Here is an 18,395-nt window from a genome sequence, read left to right on the forward strand (position 1 = left end):
TGCTGTTGTTCAGTAGCTAAGCTGTGTCCAGCTATCTTTGTGACCCAATGAACTGCAGCACACTATGCTTCCCTGTCCTTTACTGTCTCCAAGTTTGCTCAAACTCATGTTCATTGAGTCAGGGATGCTATCTAACCATCTCATCCTCTGCACCCCCCTTCTCCTCCTGCCCTAAGTCTTTTGCAGTATCAGGGTCTTTTCCAATGAGTCGGCTCTTCAAAACAGATGGCCAAATATTGAAGTTTCAGCTTCAGCATTAATCTCCATGCTATCCAAGGGACTCTCCATCACCACAATTGAAAATCATCAATTCTTTGGTGCTCAGTCTTCTTAATGGTCCAAATCTCACATCTGTACATGACTACTGGAAAAAAAAAAAAAAAAAAACAACCATAGCTTTGACTATACGGACTTTTGTTGGTAGAATGGTGTAAATACAATTCCTTCTAATTAGATAGTAGGATGAATTTTATCAAATTTATGAGGAGCATTTCTATATTCTAACTCTGAATTATTAAAATTCTTAACAATAGGTATGAGCATCTACTAAGCAGTAAATACTGTGTTGCACCCTTCATAAATATCATTCCATTTTGTCCTCACAACAGCTCCAAAGGGCAAGTTTTATAACGAATCTCCCTTTATAGATAAAAACATGAGACTTAAGGGAGGCCAAGCAACTTGTCTGATGGCACAGGTAATTTGAGTATAGTCTCAGAGGCAGAGATGTCTGACTCCGTAGTCAAAACTCATTAACATTTAAGAAACCAAAAGTAAAGGGGAATTCGGTGGCATTACAAGTCATGAGCAGTGGGCACATTTGAACTCTAATAGTTTCCCAGGAGCTGATGGAATAAGCATTCAAGTAGTTATCGTTCCACCTCACTAAGAACAGCCACCTGGGGAGGGGAGAATACAAGGAACATATGACAGGCACAGCAGCAGCATATTAAGGATGCCTGTTAGCTAGTCTCTACTCCCCAATCCTAAAAGAGTATTATCCACTTCAGAGAAATTCACTGGGAGAGAATCAAGCACAGATTTAACCTTTCAGAAGGGACAGACACTGCAAAAAAACATGGAAGAACAGAATGGAGAACTTGATCTGAGTTTTTGCGATAACACAGCATGAATTCAACCTGGAAAATTTCACTTTTCCTGTGGCTTTTCTTTGATACTTTTTTTTCTTGAAATAGCCTCCCTCCTTTTGATAAAATCAGGTAGTGAAAAATCGCCTACATTTTCAGTTCGGCATTAGATTAGGGTGACTGGTTGGATTAGAAGTCAGGAACTTCAGTCCTAATTTCAGCTTCTCAATACCCTACCGTGAAATTGGCCATGTCTCTCACACATTGCCTCGATCTGTAAAATAGGTGGGTGCATATTACCTGGCCTATTTGCAACATAGCATTGTTGGGACAACCAAATAAAGTAAGGCAAATAGAATACTTTCATAAGCCAGGAACACTCATTCACATGCTGGTTATTGTTATTAATGTAATGAAGGCTCCTCCCATAATGGACCCATCAAAAGCAAGAGCAGCCACAAGGTCAAATAGATTCACAGAACAGAAAGACACTGAACCATCTTAATGATGCCAAGGGCACATTTACTTAGATGAGAGATTATGAGTCACAAGTGAGAAAATGATTTCTCCCGTTACAACAGGTAACACCTGGGAGTCACCTTCCACTTCTGACGTAACTCAAGCCCCTGGAACCAGCAGCCAGATCTCAAGCCAGAGGCATAATGAGCCATGGGCTCCAGTTTTCCCAACTTCCAATTAACCATGTGAGTGCACAACTCACTACTGGAAATCACACCAAATATATCACTTGTTGCTTAACCAATATACTATAAAGGATTTTCTTGACTATTTCCCTACTAATCATCCACCTGAAGGACACAGAAAGTATAGGTTAAACATAAACTCCATTCAGAGGAGGAATATACTTGGGTATTTTTTCTTTCCCATATTCATTTATGAAAATTTGCATGAAGACAGTCATGTTGAAAGAATTAACCAGTGAACATCTATCTGTTTAGCTATAATCAAAATTGTGATGTTATATTTTAGTAAATTTATTTTATTTTATATCGATCTATCTGTCTCTCTATCCATTAATTTATCTTTTCTATCCTCTTCAAAGTAAATTTTGAGCAGCTTATTTACAAAACTAAACTTCAGATTACTCAAACAGCAAAGTTCATTTCTCATCTTCAATAAAGAATTATGTAGCAGTTTTATCTTTCAGTTCAGTTCAGTTCAGTCGCTCAGCCGTGTCCGACTCTTTGTGACCCCATGAATTGCAGCACGCCAGGCCTCCCTGTCCATCACTAACTCCTGGAGTTCACCCAAACCCATGTCCATTGAGTCGGTGATGCCATCCAACCATCTCATCCTCTGTCGTCCCTTTCTCCTCCTGCCCCCAATCCTTCCCAGCATCAGGGTCTTTTCAAATGAGTCAGTTCTTCACATCAGGTGGCCAAAGTATTGGAGTTTCAGCTTCAACATCAGTCTTTCCAAAGAACACCCGGGACTGATCTCCTTTAGGATGGACTGGGTGGATCTCCTTGCAGCCCAAGGAACTCTCAAGAATCCTCTCCAACACCACACTTCAAAAGCATCAATTCTTCTGTGCTCAGCTTTCTTTATAGTCCAACTCACCCATCCATACATAACCACTGGTAAAACCATAGCCTTGACTAGACGAATCTTCTTTGGCAAAGTAATGTCTCTGCTTTTTAATATGCTGTCTAGGTTGGTCATAACTTTCCTTCCAAGGAGTAAGCATCTTTTAATTTCATGACTGCAGTCACCATCTGCAGTGATTTTGAGCCCAGAAAAATAAAGTCAGCCACTGTTTCCACTGTTTCCTCATCTATTTTCCATGAAGTGATGGGACTGGTTGCCATGATCTTAGTTTTCTGAATGTTGAGCTTTAAGCCGACGTTTTCACTCTCTTCTTTCACTTTCATCAAGAGGCTCTTTAGTTCTTCACTTTCCGCCCTAAGGGTGATGTCATCTGCATATCAGAGGTTATTAATATTTTTCCCAGCAATCTTGATTCCAGCTTGTGCTTCCTCTAGCCCAGTGTTTCTCATGATGCACTCTGCATATAAGTTAAATAAGCAGGTTGATAATATACTCCCTAGACGTACTCCTTTTCCTATTTGGAATCAGTTAGTCGTTCCATGTCCAGTTCTAACTGCTGTTTCCTGACCTGCATACAGGATTCTCAAGAGGCAGGTCAGGTGGTGTGGTAGTCCCATCCCTTTCAGAATCTTCCACAGTTTATTGTGATCCACACAGTCAAAGGCTTTGGCATAGTTAATAAAGCAGGAATAGATGTTTTTCTAGAACTCTCTTGCTTTTTCAATGATCCATCGGATGGTGGCTATTTGATCTCTGGTTCCTCTGCCTTTTCTAAAACCAACTTGAACATCTGGAAGTTCACGGTTCACGTATTGCTGAAGCCTGGCTTGGAGAATTTCGAGCATTACTTTACTAGTGTGTGAGATGAGTGCAATTGTGCAGTAGTTTGATCATTCTTTGGCATTGTCTTTCTTGGAGATTGGAAGAATGAACAGATAATGAACAAAAAAAAACCTAACCATGCTCATTGCAATGAGATAGAATGCTAGCTACAGTGCAGAACAGCTAATTGTTCTTATAACATCCCATATTATAAGGATTTCAGGGATCCAGCAACTGTCTCTAGGACATTACGATCAAGGCTCAATTCCTCAACCAAAATTGGAAGTCAAAAATTTGCAAAGATGCCTAACTTTATAGAAAATATTAGTCTAGACCAAGATGGAATAATATACAGTATCACACATAAACGTTTTGAGTAAGAATAACCTGGTGAAAATACCTACAGAACTTAAAGAATCTATGCACCACTCGTTACATGCATTCAGTTACCAGGGCAAATATATACTTGTTCTCCTATCCATTGTCCATTATCCTCTTATTCCTACCTAAAAAGAAACTACATATAAGGTAATGCAGCTTATAAATAGATATTTTACTTCCCAGTTTCTACTATAGCTAGAGTGCTATAGAAAATCAATACTAAATATTCATTGGAAGTACTGATGCTGAAGCTGAAACTCCAATACTCTGGCCACATGATGTGAACAACTGACTCTTTGGAAAATACCTGATCATGGGAAAGATTGAAAGCGGGAGGAGAAGGGGACAATAGAGAATGAGATGGTTGGATAGCATCACTGACTCAATGGACATGAGTTTGAGTAAACTCTGGGAGTTGTTGATGGACAGGGAAGCCTGGCATGCCGCAGTCCACGGGGTTGCAATGAGTCGGACACAACTAAGTCACTGAACTGAGCTGGGAGTGTTATGTTTTTAGTTAGCATTCCTGAGATATGGTCTTGGTAAAGATAATGTTTGTGGGGATGTGTCATGAATAATTAACCTTACCTGAAGAAACGTATGACCTTAGCATTCACCTTACAGGACATCAACTCAAAGCCCTTGAGATGCCTTCCCTAGAAGAAGCATCTTTGTTTGCCTGGAGGTTTTGGGCACTGTACAGTCTTAACAATGTGATATATGATGGGAGCGTGGGATGTGCCTTATCGGTTCTGACATCCAGAGGAACTGAAGACTAAAGGTATTATCCTGAACCTCCAAAAGTGATTGAGAAATAGAGGTCAGCCACATGAGCAATGACACAAAACCCAGAAAGGAACTGTGCACACCAGAGGCTCAGGTGAGCTTCTAGGTTGGCCACACTCCATGTGTATTGCCACATGTTGACACCCAGAGGGGTGATGCATCCCTAAGGATAATGAGAGCTACAAGTTTGCAACTCTGACAAATTTTGCCCTCTATATATCTTCCTTTGACTGGTTGTTATTTGTATCCTTTTGTTGTAGTAATACTGTAATGATATGTACAGTGCATTCCATGTGTTAGTTCAGCCTGTATTGCATAGACTGAGTGTCTTCTAAACAACAGAAATTTACTTGTAACAGGTCTGGAGATTAGAAGTTTGATATAGAGTGCCAGCAAGGTTGGAGTCTGGTGAGAGCCCTCTCCTGGGTTGCAGAGAGACAACCTTGTGTCTTCATAGGGTGGGAGAATGCTCCGAGGTCGTCTTTAAGGGCAATAGACCTATTCATTTGGTTCACATCCTTGTGACTTAACGACATCCAAAAAGCCCAACCTCCTATACCAATAACCCTGGTGTTAATGTTTCAAAAGATGAATTTGGCGGCTGAGAACGAACATTCAGTCCATGACACGGAGTCATTCTAGTGAATTAGCAAAACGGAAGATGGTTGTGGAGACCCTAATTTGTAGCCAGCTACAAACAAAGATTTTATTTTCTTGGGCTCCAAAATCACTATGGACGGTAACTGCAGCCATGAAATTAAAAGATACTTGCTCCTTGGAAGAAAAGCTATGACAAACCTAAACAGTGTGATAAAAAGCAGAGACATTACTTAGCTGACAAAAGTCTGTCTTGCCAAAGCTATGTTTTTTTCCAGTAGTTGTGTACGGATATGAAAGTTGGGCTATAAAGAAGATTGAGGGCTTAAGAATTGATGCTTTCAAACTGTGGTGTTGGAAAAGACCATTTAGAATCCCTTGGACTGCAAGGAGATCAGACCAATCAGTCCTAAAGGAAATCAACCCTGAATATTCATTAGAAGGACTGATGCTGAAGTCGAAGCTCCAATATGTTGGCCCCCTCATGGGAAGAGCTCACTCACTGGAAAAGACCCTGCTGCTGGGAAAGATTGAAGGCAGGAGGAGACGAGGACGACAGAGGATGAGATAGTTGGATGGCATCAATGGACATGAGTTTGAGCAAAATCTGGGAGATGGTGAAGGACAGAGAGGTCCTATGTGCTGTAACCCATGGGGTCACAAAGAATCAGAGATGACTTAGTGACTAAACAAAAACAACAAATAAGAGTGGCTCTGAAGACCCTTGAAATTTTGGCTATTGTCTGAACTGACATCCATCCTACAGGAAGAGTTCCCTTATACTATGCAGTTTACTAAACTTTTTGGAAGAGAACTGTCCAAACAGCACAGGGAGAGAGAAAGAAGAATGATATATAGAAGGACCAAAGCAAGAAAAGGATGAATATATCAGCTGTCTGACACCCAGGAAACTGCAACTCAGTGACACGAGGGATTTTGCTAAACTATGTAGTATGTCCCACACACTTGTCCCTCTGAAAAACAAGAGCATGGGACAGTTATTCCCTTCTCCTCCCCCACTGCTTGATGGTCACTCAATATCTTTCACATGGTATGAGATATTCTTGAGGCAGAGAAGCAGAGATATACCATAGGAAACCTGCCGCTAGTAACACAGGCAGAGCTGTTGATCACAGGTGCACTGAATTCAAGTAACTGAGGACATGTGGTGCAGGACACAGAGTCAGAACTCTGTGAGATGTAAGTAGAGGTCTGCTGGACTTGAGGAAAGCTTTTGTCTTCCTGATCAAGCGTATGTATGTTGCTGTCACCTTACCCTCCAGGATCCTTTTTCCTGATTTGAAATGAAGTGTAGTGTCTAGCACTAGAGCAGACAGATTAGACTGTGAAGCAGCCAGCATGTGGAAGGGACTGAGAAAATCACAAAATGTGAACCTTGACTCCAAAACTGTTGCTATGAAGGAAAAATTAGTCAGTTTTTCAAAAGTAACAGCCAAAAATAAGTTGGATTTTTGTTTACTCAAAATGCAACACACTCCTGAGACATTGGTCATGAAATAAGGAATATTGAATGTCAGTTCACCTGCCTTTGTCAATCACTTTCCTTCAACAAGAAGTTACAGACTCATTGAATATAACTTGCTCCTTTCACTGATTAAAGGTTTAACCCTACCAGCCTCATAGCTAAAGACTACTGAAAATCTCTTATTTCACAGACTGTTAACTGAAGTATTTTGGTGCTGCAAAGTGTAACTGAAAGAAAGAGCCTTTATCCAGAGCTCGTTTTACAATGTAAACATTATTAGAAAGAAAGAAAGAAAGAAGAGATCAGAGTTTTCTCTTCAAATTAAAAAAAAAAAATGGTCAAAGTGGTAATATAAAAAAATGTATTCATATAGTAGCAACTCTGTCTGATTATAAATTTATATCAGTTTGGGATTTCTTTTCTCCAGATAACTCTTTTTTTTTTTTTTCCCCTGATTTTGGTGATAAGGCCAGTTTTCTAGATGTGAATGCATATTCTTAGGCATAATAAAAATTGTTCAACCTGACTCATAACAAAACAATTTTAAAGGAGTTGTTCTGTAACAAGACAACACACAGATTAAAAAAATAAACACATAAAGTCCCCAATGACAGTAACATGATTAAATGTATCTTCTCTAGAGAAAGTTTAACTGTTCTTCGGCAGAAAATAACTACTGAACATTTTTATTCTGATTCCATCACAGCCCCTAGAAGCTCAGGTTCTCAAGGGAGCAAATATTAACCCCTTAGTCTTCAGCTTTAAACTCCCCAGTTAGATGGAAGAACACAGAGACGTTGGTGGGCAATCAGCCTGTACCAGTTGCAGAACAAGAACCTGGATGAAACTCATGTAAGTATAACAGAGCACAGCCCATTTTTCAGACAGTCATGTATCATCCCAGTGTGTGCTGGAAATGGTGGAACAAAAGGATCAGAGTCAAAGTTCTAGTAAGTTTCACCCTGAGGCCAAGAATAAAGGCTTCATTCCTGATGACACGGTGGAAACAGAGCAAAGGAACTTTGAAATGGGCTGAGCGTTGTCTGAGGATATGAATGAACAAATGACTGAAAGATTTAATGAATGAATGAATGATTAGTAGTCAGTACTACATGACTTTCTGGAATCAAAATTGCTGGGAGAAATATCAATAACCTCACATATGCAGATGACACCACCCTTATGGCAGAAAGTGAAGAAGTAAAGAGCCTCTTGATGAAAGTGAAAGAAGAGAGTGAAAAAGTTGGCTTAAAGCTCAACATTCAGAAAACTAAGATCATGGCATCCAGTCCCATCACTTCATGGCAAATAGATGAGGAAACAGTGGAAACAGTGGCTGACTTTATTTTTCTGGGCTCAAAATCACTGCAGATGGTGACTGCAGCCATGAAATTAAAAGACACTTACTCCTTGAAAGTTATGACCAAACTAGACAGCACGTTAAAAAGCAGAGACATTACTTTTCCAACAAAGATCCATCTAGTCAAGACTATGGTTTTTCCAATGGTCATGTATGGATGTGAGAGTTGGACTATAAAGAAAGCTGAGCGCCGAAGAATTGATGCTTTTGAACTGTGGTGTTGGAGAAGACTCTTGAGAGTCCCTTGGACTGCAAGGAGATCCAACCAGTCCATCCTAAAGGAGATCAATCTTGGGTGTTCATTGGAAGGACTGATTTTCCTTCAAATGAACACCCAGAACTGATGTTGAAGCTGAAACTCCAATACTTTGGCCACCTGATGTGAAGAGCTGACTCATTGGAAAAGACCTTGATGCTGGGAAAGATTGAGGGCAGGCGAAGAAGGGGACGACAGAGGATGAGATGGTTGGATGGCATCACTAACTCAATGGACATGGGTTTGGGTGGGCTCCAGGAGTTCGTGATGGACAGGGAGTCCTGGCGTGCTGCAGTTCACAGGGTTGCAAAGAGTCAGACACGACTGAGCAACTGAACTGAACTAAACTGAGTACATGACTTTAGCGTATTATTTGCATGTGTTATGACCAGTTTTGAGTGCCTATTAAATGACTGGCCCTGTGTTGGAGAGTTTATGTAAATCACATCACTTTAAGTCACATTTATCATGTAAGACAAAGTTATTTTAAAATGAAAAATTGCTGATGTTTAAGTTTAAAGACCTCCTCTATCTACTCCCATGCCCAAGAATAACAATTAAAAGTTTGGCATGAACCTTCCAGAGCTTTTTCATGGATAAATAAAGGAAATTATCTAAAGGAGGGGGAGTTAAAAAAAAAAAAAAGGTATTGTTTTAAGAGAGTCCAGATTTACCTACTATTCTGCAGCTTGGTTTGTTCATTTGGCAATCTGATATGAGCACCTTTCCATAAGAGTATATATTTATCTCATGCTTCTTGGACTATATATTGATTCATGAAAGAAAAAGTGAAAGTGTTAGTCGTTCAGTTGTGTCTGACTCTTTGTGACCCTATGGACTGTAGCCTGTCTGGCTCCTTGTTCATGCAATTCTCCAGGCAAGAATACTGGAGTGGGTTGCCATGCCCTTCTCCAGGAGATCTTCCCAACCTAAGGACTGAACCTGGGTCTCCTGCATTGCAGGTAGATTCTTTACTGTCTGAGTCACAAGGGAAATCCATGATTCACAGTATGAATCTATTCTGATTTTTTTAACTCTGTTTCCAAACTTTTGCTGCTGTACATGGTGTCACAACGAGCCTCATACTGTATAAATAATTCTGTGACTCCAATTTTATATAAGGTAAAACTGAGGCTGAGGGGTAAAGTAACATCATTTTGCTCTGTGAGGTTGTAAGACTGGAGTTCAAACTCAGGTCCTTTCTACTGCATAGTCCTGAATACAAATGAAGCCACAAAAGCAGCCCGTTTCATAATAGGTTAAGCATGTTCAAAAACTTAGGTTCTTATGTGTATGTGTGTGTACCTTTGTACTGACTTTTACATAACTTGAAAAATGTCATGACATACATTTTATTTGAATTCAAAATGATTAACACAGCAAGTGTCATCATCTCATCAAGATTCTAGTTAAGCGGACTTATGATCAATGTTAGCTTCCTCTGACAAGTGCTTTCACCTACTGGATGGAAGCCTCCTTGACAGTGTTGCATTTAATTTATTTCACAGTAAATTTACCTGAGGAGGCAACTCACGTACTTATTGGCCTTTAGCTCTCACTCAGTGTTGAAAGGAGATAATTGTTTCTTGTTCCTTCACTACAAAGTTATCCCACTCTGTTCTTTTCTCAAGATGTTTGAAAGAGCCAGATTGTTGACATCAGTCACAGGGTTTGGTTTGCTACATTCCATCCACACCACTAAAGGCCCCTTCTTATCCCAAACTGACCATCACATCTGTGGACCCACAGCTCTGTCTGGAGCCACTAACTCCAGAGGAAGGAGCCCTCTACTGATGTATGGGGATGTGGGATTTTTTGTGAGGAACTTCTGTCATTGCTCAATATTTAAGGTACATAAACATATATTTAAAATAATATAACAAGCATTCATGTCAGTTCAGCTCAGTAGCTCAGTCGTGTCGACTCTTTGCCACTCCGTGGATTGCAGCACACCAGGCTTCCCTGTCCGTCACCAGCTCCTGGAGTTTGCTCAAACTCATGTCCATTGAGTCAGTGATGCCATCCAACCATCTCATCCTCTGTCGTCACCTTCTTCTCCTGCCTTCAATCTTTCTCAGCATCAGAGTCTTTGCAAATGAGTCATTCATGTAGCCACCATCTAACTTCTGCAACTTGTTTTTTATTACTCAGTATTCCACTTCAGATATACATCTACATAAATGTTATAGCACCAGTTTACTGAATTCTCATTTGTTTATTAATATTATTTTTTAAATAATATTAATAAAAGTTTGTTTTTCTGTGTTCAAGAATGATGCTATGAACATTCTTTTGTGTATGCATTCATAAGTACACATATCCACGTATATACTTTACAGATCTAGTGTGCCTATATATCTTTGTTTATGTGGTCATTATTTTATCCAGAATACTTACTTTGTGTGTGTGTGTGTGTGTGTGTGTTTGTGTGAGTTAAGTTTTATTTGAGGCAAAATGAGGACTGCAGTCCTGGAGACAGCACCTTAGATAGTTCTGAGAAACTGCTCTGAAGAGGTAGTGGGAGAAGGTCAATATATAGGATTTTGGTGAAGGAGGAGTTCACTGCAATCAAGTGCTTACTTTATAAGAGGTTTCGGCTTGTCAGGAGGAGCTGATGTCATCACGAAGGCATTTAGTGCTTTCCTAGATATGAGGAGATGCAAGGATTCGGATCATGAAACCAGTTCCTGGTCTTCTACCTAAAGACCTGTTCTACCAGTTTTCGTGGAACACAAAAATACCTGAGTCTCCACCCTGAACTCCCTTCAAGGAGCGTTCAATGTCAACAGCTGTAGCAGCACAGGATTCAATCTGTGGAAACTGCAGAGGCAGATGGCAAATGCCATTGTTGTTCAGTTCAGTTCAGTTCAGTCGCTCAGTCGTGTCCGACTCTTTGCGACCCCATGAATCGCATGTTGTTCAGTCACTGGCAAATGCCCTTGGCGGTGCCAGTTTGTAGTTGACAGGTTCCTCAAATGGTCATAAATTCAACCATACTTTGGGAGACATTTCATGACCGTTCCATCCCACATTGCTAAAGCTCTTTCCCAGTTCTAGAGAAGAGTTTGCTGATAGACCACTCAGTGTGCTATTACTGTACTCAGTCTTGTAACTGAAGTTCACTGGACACCTGTTTTCTATGGTCCAGGAAAACATTCCCTCTTATTGCATCTTCACATAACTAGAGTTACAGTATTAAAATCATTGATCATATACAGAACTGTGTATTCATCAACTGCTGCAAGCTGCCTGGTCATCATTATTTACATTGGAGGCTCAGTTACATATTTGGTGTAGAGTATGTACTTATAATGGAAATTCTGGAACAAAGGGAGGTATGTGTTTAATTTTATTAATATTTCCAAACTTATCTCCAATGTGACTATACTAATTTACTTTACCTTCACATCGGAGAAAGCAATGACACCCCACTCTAGTACTCTTGCCTGGAAAATCCCATGGACCAAGGAGATTGGTAGGCTGCAGTCCATGGGGTCGCTAGGAGTCAGACATGACTGAGCAACTTCACTTTTTTTCACTTTCATGCATTGCAGAAGGAAATGGCAACCCACTCCAGTATTCTTGCCTGGAGAATCCCAGGGACAGGGGAGCCTAATGGACTTCCATCTATGGGGTCGCACAGAGTCGGACACGACTGAAGCGACTTAGCAGCAGTAGCAGCAGCAGCACATCAGAAATATGTGAGTCTATATTCTCACCTAAACTTAGCATTTTAGATTGAGAAGTGTAAAATTATCTTTCAAGCCAGTATTAATATACATGTATCTGACTACTGGTGAGTTGTTATATGTGATATTTTCCTATTGGTCATATAAGTTTCCCTTCTATAATTTCCCTGATTTTTTTTTTGTGAATATTCCCCATGGGGCAGTTTATAGAAATTACTTAAGTATACTGGATACTAATTCTTTGACATTTACATGTGTTTCAAGCAAACTTTCATAAATAAATATTAGAATTAGTTGTTTCAAAAATGTTTGGTAGAAGTCTCCTGTAACATAATTAGGTCTATTATCTATTAACTTTTAATAAAAAGTCAGATCACATAATAGTTTTAAAATATTTAAATAATTTGCGTATACACACAGGGTGAGACACACAGTGACTACTATTACTCTATCCTGTTTGCCTGCTTCCTTTTTAAAAAATAAATACTGAGAAAACACGAATAAGGTTTATCAAATTATATATATGATATAAAATGTGCAGTGCCACAAACACAATATGCCAGCAACCTAAAATGAAAAAAAGTTTCAGTATTGCATTTTAATATCCTGGGAAAATGAACTGGGAAATTAAGTTTACTTTTCAAACGAACAAACAAAAGGCAAATAAATTAAGACTTGTTATTTTAAATTTAAGAATTTCTGTTTTCTATAGGATACCATAAACAAAATTGATATACGATAGAATGCGAGAAAAATTTTCAGGCAAAAACTGACAGGATACTCAAATCTTAGATAAACAAAGAACATATAAAATCAGTCAATATAACTATTTACAAACAATATAAATAGGCAATTTACAAAACAATAGAAGCCCCAAAGTCTAGGAAGAATATTAGACAATAATCAAATTTTTGTAATTAAAGGGGACAAATGAATAAAAATGAGACAATACTTTGTACCAATTTTCCTGGCAGAAAAGCATTGGGAAAATAACAAATTTTCACTAGGAAGTGAGGACACGGGAATCCCCATGCATGAATAGTATGACTGTACACTGGGACTTCCATTATGGAAAGTGATCTGGAAAACCTTGACCAAGTTAAATACAAGTATACCTCTAGATCAAAATTTTTTTCTCTAGGAATACACCCTACAAAAAATTCACTCTGTGTTATTTGGAGTGGAGACAAGTTATAAGCAGTCTGCTATCCATCACTAGGAAAGCACACAGGTAAATTAAGATGGATGGACACCATGAAGCAGTGCTACTCAATGTGTGATCCATGGACCAGCACCCATCCTTGGACTCTCTGTTTCTAGTCTGTGATGAGGCAACTACTGAAAGTGAGATTGGGCACTTAAACTATCACAAAATTTTCACAATGATGAGAACTTTTCGTTGTTTTTTTTTTTTACAAAAGCAAAGGATCACAACAGATTGGAAATTTTATAAAGAAATAAATGCTGAGAGCCAGCACACTAGATCCCACCCATGACAGTCATGAGGAGAAGACCTGACGAGCAAGGCAACTCAGGCCTCAGGGATTTTGATAAGCTGCCTCAGCGCTCACCTTAAAGATGATATCTTTCTGATGCTTGCTATAATAGACTGCTCCCTAATTTCTGTGACTTAGGCAGAAGGCCTTCCCTGATCCTTTCCTAACCAAGTCAATTAAAAACTCTAATCGACATGCCCCCCGAACAGCAGCACTCTATAAGATTATCCATAAAAGAGAGTATTTTAATCTAAACTCCTCTTGTTAACATCTTAGTTTGCTTGATAAATGTGCCTGTGCCTTTAGAGCTAATGTGCATGACTGCTCCTCAACAATAAACAGCATTGAGAGCCTGTATGCACAAAAGGTCCCAATGGGCAGAGAACCCTTCTACGGGGAAAAAGCCTGTTGGAAAACATAAGAAATATTACTCTATAAAACTGTTATTCGGTATATATTTACTTGCTATGTTTTTGCTATTAACGACCTAAGCCTGTATAATAAAGGTATAATAGTTAGAGACTTACATAAATAAATGTTTAGCCTTAATATAAAAATAATGAGACAATTGTTAATTTAGCTGGTGATTTTTGTTAAAGAACCGACTTTTGTGCTACATTGTTTCAGCTTACTGTACCATGACCTTATGGGACCACATTCTTTTCTGTTAAGCTCAAGGCAAAAGATTGATTACAAAAAACAGGTTTTATTTTAAACCTTTGAGTTAATGAATCCTTTCTTTGTCATAATCCACTGTGTCCGTATTCTTTAAAAAACAAGTGTTTTGGCTAATCAACCCTCATCACTAAAGAGTCATAAAGATGTTAGCAGGCCCCCAGGCCAGAAGATAATGTAAACAACTTAAGACCTTTGTAAATAAGATATATACAAAAATATCCTGGTTTCGATAAGGGTCAAAAACTGCCGACCTGTTAAGCTGATTTGGCATGACTCTACAACTCAAGATATAAAAGCTCCCTTTGAAAAATAAAGCTCAGAGGCAGACGCTGCTTCACACCTGCCTAGTTTCACTGTGTCTTCTCTTCTCTTCGCCGACGCCGTCCATCCTGAGGGAACCCCTGGACCAGCTGGAGCAGGACTCCTGCAAATAAATCCTTTATCAACCATAAAAACTGTGATTAAACGCTTCCATAAGGAACTCTACAATTTCATTGAGACCATCATAGCAGGGAAGAGCTGCTAAGGAAAGGAAAAGGATAAAAAGAAAAAAAAAAACGAAGATGAGTGTAAACAAGACCATATAGAATTCTATGGATATGTGGAGATTTCAAATACAATGATTAGTAATTAAACCAATTAGAATTACTAAAGTATGCATGCATGCTTGCATGCTCAGTTGCTTCAGTCGCCTCTGACTCTGGACTGTAGCCCGCCAGGCTCCTCTGTCCATGGGATTCTCCAGACAATGCTGGAGTGGGTTGCTATGCCCTCCTCCAGGGAGGTTGAACCCATGTCTCCTGTGTCTCCTGCATTGCAGGCGGATTCTTTACCCACTGAGCAAGCTGGGAAGCCCATTTAAAGTATAGGGAGCATAAAAGAAAGAATGATTAGAGTATTTCTTTATGTATATCTCAATTGTTCCTGGATTGATATATTTATGAAATACCCATCACTCTGCACTCAGGACACAGATGCACTTCGGTCCACAACAACATCCCCAAACTAAAAATATCTCAGTCAAATATCAAGGTTCAACCTTTAAACATCTAAGTCAATTAAGTCATGTAAATTATTCTCTGACACTTATGAAGTTAAATATTGTACTATTTCTATTTCCAGAATTTTTTTTTTTTAAGAATCACAATATTTTTAGCTTTCTCTGCTCTTTCTTTGCAACTTTTCAGCTGATAATTGTAACAAGCCATGGAACAAAACAATGGCACTGAAGTAACTGAATTCATCCTCCTGGGATTCGCTGGTCAACATAAGTCTTGGCATGTCTTTTTCACAGTATTTCTAGTGATCTATGTGGCCACCCTAGTGTGTAACATTGGCATGATCCTACTCATCAAGATTTACTCTTCCCTTCACACCCCCATGTACTTTTTCCTCCAAAATTGGATTTTGTTGATCTCTGTTATGCCATTGTTATCACTCCCAAGATGTTGCAGAATTTGATGAACACCAAAAAATCCATCTCATTCATAGGATGTATGGTGCAATTGCTAGTATATGGTACCTTTGTAACAAATGATTACTATATCCTCGCAGCTATGGCAGTGGCTATCTGGGTTTTACTTCCTCACTGAAGTTTTGAAAATCCAATGAAATTAACCACGTTTTCTGTGATGAACACCCAATTCTGTCCCTCTCATGCTCTGATATTTACATCAGCATCATGGTACTAGCAGGCTTTGTGGGGTTTAACTTGACATTCACTGTATTGGCCTCTTGAGAAACCTGTATGCAGATCAGGAAGCAACAGTTAGAACTGGACATGGAACCACAGACTGGTTCCAAATAGGAAAAGGAGTATGTCAAGGCTGTATATGGTCACCCTGCTTGTTTAACTTATATGCAGAGTACATCATGAGAAATGGTGGGCTGGAAGAAACACAAGCTGGAATCAAGATTTCCAGGAGAAATATCAATAACCTCAGATATGCGGATGACACCACCCTTATGGCAGAAAGTGAAGAAGAACTAAAGAGCCTTTTGATGAAGGTGAAAGAGAGTGAAAAAGTTGGCTTAAAGCTCAATGTTCAGAAAGCTAAGATCATGGCATCTAGTCCCAACTCTTCATGGCAAATAGATGGGGAAACAGTGGAAACAGTGGCTGACTTTATTTTTTCTGGTCTCCAAAATCACTGCAGATGGTGATTGCAGCCATGAAATTAAAAGACGCTTGTTCTTTGGAAGGAAAGTTATGACCAACCTAGACAGCATATTAAATAGCAGATACATTACTTTGGCAACAAAGATCCGTCTAGTCAAGTCTATGGTTTTTCCAGTGGTCATGTGTGGATGTGAGAGTTGGGCTGTAAAGAAAGCTGAGTGCCAAAGGATTGATGCTGTTGAACTGTGGTGTTGGATAAGACTCTTGAGAGTCCCTTGGACTGCAAGGAGATCCAACCAGTCCATCCTAAAGGCAATCAGGCCTGGGTGTTCATTGGGCAGACTGATGTTGAAGCCAAAACTCCAATACTTAAGCCACTTGATGCCAGGAGCTGACTTATTTGAAAAGAGCCTGATGTTGGGAAAGATTGAGGGCAGGAGTAGAAGGGGAAGACAGAGGATGAAATGGTTGGATGGCATCACCGACTCAATGGACATGAGTTTGGGTGAACTCCGGGAGTTGGTCTTGGACAGGGAGGCCTGATGTCCTCCAGTTCATGGGTTCGCCAAGAGTCGGACATGACTAGCGACTGAACTGATATTGGTCATTTTCTTTTCCTACATGTTTATCTTGTCCACCATCCTGAAGATCTTTTCTGCTGCAGAAAGGAAAAAAGCCTTCTCCACCTGTGCCTACTACTTAACAGCTGTCACCGTGTTCTATGGAACACTCTCTTATATGTATCTGCCCCGTGGTACCATAGACTCTCAAGAGGAAAACAAAAGTGGCTTCCATTTTTTCTGGTGTTATGATCCCCATGTTAAACTCTCTCATCTACAGCCTGAGAAACTAAGATGTAAGTGAATCCCTAAAAGAGGTTGGAAAGAAGTGTTTCTAGTTCAGTTCAGTTCATTCGCTCAGTCGTGTCCGACTCTTTGCGACCCCATGAATCACAGCATGCCAGGCCTCCCTGTCCATCACCAACTCCCGGAGTTTACTTGAACCCATGTCCATCGAGTCAGTGATGGTGTCCATCCAAACATCTCATCCTCTATCGCCCCCTTCTACTCCTGCCCCCAATCCTTCCCAGCATTAGGGTCTTTTCCAAAGAGTCAACTCTTCGCGTGAGGTGGCCAAAGTATTGGAGTTTCAGCTTTAACATCAGTCCTTTCAATGAACATCCAGGACTGATCTCCTTTAGGATGGACTGGTTGGATCTCCTTGCAGTCCAAGGGACTCTCAAGAGTCTTCTCCAACACCACGGTTCAAAAGCATCAATTCTGCGGCGGTCAGCTTTCTTCACCATCCAGCTCTCACATCCATACATGACCACTGGAAAAACCATAGCCTTGACTAGACGGACATTTGATGACAGAGTAATGTCTCTACTTTTAAATATGCTATCTAGGTTGGTCATAACCTTCCTTCCAAGGAGTAAGCATCTTTTAATTTCATGGCTGCAATCACCATCAGCAGTGATTTTGGAGCCCAAAATATAAAGTCTGACACTGTTTCCACTATTTCCCCATCTATTTCACATGAAGTGATGGGACCAGATGCCATGATCTTAGTTTTCTGAACGTTGAGCTTTAAGCCAACTGTTTCACTCTCCTCTTTCACTTTCCACAAGAGGCTCTTTAGTTCTTCTTCACTTTCTGCCATAAGGGTGGTGTCATCTGCATATCTGAAGTTATTGGTATTTCTCCCAGCCATCTTGATTCCAGCTTGTGTTTCTTCCAGCCCAGCGTTTCTCATGATGTACTCTGCATATAAGTTAAATAAGCAGGGTGACCATATACAGCCTTGACATACTCCTTTTCCTATTTGAAACCAGTCTGTTGTTCCATGTCCAGTTCTAACTGTTGCTTCCTGAGCTGCATGCAGGTTTCTCAAGAGACAGGTCAGATGGTCTGGTATTCCCATCTCTTTCAGAATTTTCCACAATTTATTGTGGTCCTCACAGTCAAAGGCTACTGCATAGTCAACAAAGCAGAAATACATGTTTTTCTGGAACTCTCTTGCTTTTTCGATGATCCAGCAGATGTTGGCAATTTGATCTCTGATTCCT

General features: G+C 39.9%; 1 pseudogene; it reads left to right on the top strand.

The window, feature by feature from the left end:
* The first annotated feature begins 15,414 nt into the window (after positions 1 to 15,414).
* On the top strand, positions 15,415 to 17,225 carry LOC145512283 (olfactory receptor 5AK2-like; annotated as a pseudogene).
* The last annotated feature ends 1,170 nt before the right edge of the window (positions 17,226 to 18,395 follow it).

Source organism: Giraffa tippelskirchi, chromosome 7 (genome assembly GCF_054371585.1).
Source record: "Giraffa tippelskirchi isolate mGirTip1 chromosome 7, T2T-mGirTip1v1.2.pri, whole genome shotgun sequence".
NCBI lineage: Eukaryota > Metazoa > Chordata > Mammalia > Artiodactyla > Giraffidae > Giraffa > Giraffa tippelskirchi.